This window comes from Mus caroli, unplaced genomic scaffold, assembly GCF_900094665.2.
Source record: "Mus caroli unplaced genomic scaffold, CAROLI_EIJ_v1.1 scaffold_4138_1, whole genome shotgun sequence".
NCBI classification, from domain to species: Eukaryota; Metazoa; Chordata; class Mammalia; order Rodentia; family Muridae; genus Mus; species Mus caroli.
Window position 1 is genome coordinate 126,656 of NW_018389151.1, and position 1,900 is coordinate 128,555.

The following is a 1,900-nucleotide window of genomic DNA, read 5'->3' on the forward strand; positions in this document are numbered from 1 at the left end:
TCTTCTGTGGTAGTTTCCTTTATGGGAGATTTTGTGAGGGGTATATATAAGCAACAGGAAGCAAAAATTATCCCTGAAAGGACTGAAAAATCTCACTATAAAAGACAGTTAAAAAACCCAGTGTATGACGCTGAACATTGATTTTTTTTTAATGAGTATCATTTGTTAGAATACAGTTTCAAAAATATATGGGTTTTCCCATTTAGTTGCTTTTGTTTTTTGTTTTTTCCTAGTTGCTGTATTATATTGAATTTGCCTGACTGTTATTTCTTTAAAAAACTTAATGTTTTTCTTTTTAGTTCTTTGATAGTCTTCATTTTTGTACTATTTTTGATTATCAAAATATTTTTCCCTAATTCTTTCTATTGCCACATTTATAAACCACAGAACTTTGGGTCCTCTATTTTTTTAATCCATGAAATCTACATTTTGCTGGAAAAATTGTTTAGGATAAGTGATCATTCAATGAAAGACAATCACAGTATTAGGGTGTAGTCTTTATGAAAAAATACAAAACTGTCTCTCTTTCCTAGGGATTAAAATTTCCATTCACTAATACAAATAATGAAATTGTGTATGTTGCTCTTCTTTTCATATTTGGATGTGATCTTTCTTAGATTTTCAAGGCTTTGTGCTTCCCGGTAAAGTCCCTGGGATTTTACCCTGTCCTGGTGTGTCTAAGAGTATGTTTTCTTCTACTCATCTATCACCTCTGTAATTTATATTAAGTCTGCTCAGATTATTGCAGTAACTCCCATGCCCTGAAGATCATGGATTAACTATGACATCCTTAGACTAGAATATTGTGTAGTTTTGTCACCCCTTAAGTTCAATCACTTCTCTCTGTTAATTATCATATACAAATTCATCAAAACTTATGAGATATGTTTTAGAGCTCTCTTGAATTATGTAATTATATTAATAAATATGGGGTCCTCTATTCCCTGTCCTCATATGTAGCAGTAGTTCAGCTTGGACTTCATGGCGGTCCCTCAACAACTGGAGCAGGGGCCATCCTGTGTTGTCTACCTGTGGTTCCTGTTTTCCTAAGTGGTCTGAGTTTTCTGGCCTCAATTGAAGAGAATGTGCTTAGTCTTTCAGAGATTTGATATTCCAGGACTTGATGGTACCCAGTGTGGTAATCATCCTCTTCTCAGAGGAAAAATATTCTTAGTTAGGGTTTACTTCTGTGAGATGATTTCATTAACAAAGAAACACTTTTATGGACAACATTTAATTGGGGCTCACTTACAGGTAAAGAGGCTCATCAAGGTGGGTGTATGAGAGCATCCAGATGATGCAGGGGAACTGCCAGTTTCAAATGTAAATAGGAAAAGACTGCAGACCGATCTTAAATCCAATGCCCACATTGACAAGCTTCATCTAACAGGGCTATCATAATTGTTTTGTCTTTCCATGTGAAGTTTGCCTTCTGGTTTTGTCTGCACCTCAGAGCTAACACTGTACTATAGCTCTCCCCACCACAATCCTGAGCAGAAGCAGTTTGTCTCCAAGGAGTACTGACACACCTAATATTAGAGGCTCACAGCTCACAAGAGGTTCCAGTCAGAGACAGCAAGACAAACTAACATCAGAGATAACAAGATGGTGAGAGACAAGCCAAAGAACATAGGCAATAGAAACCAAGGCACCTTGGTGTCTTTCTAACCCAGTTCTCCCACCACACCTAGCCACATCACACTTGGAAAACAATATTCTAAAGTTCTTTTTGATTGTTAGGCTCTTGTGTAATTAGTGATTGGCTTCATAGAATGAATTTTGTAGTGTTCCTTCTATTTCTATTTTATGGAATAGTTTGAGGAGTATTGGTATTATCTCTTTGTTGAAGGTCTTTTAGAATTCTGCACTAAAGCCATCTGAACCTGTTTTTTTTTTTTTT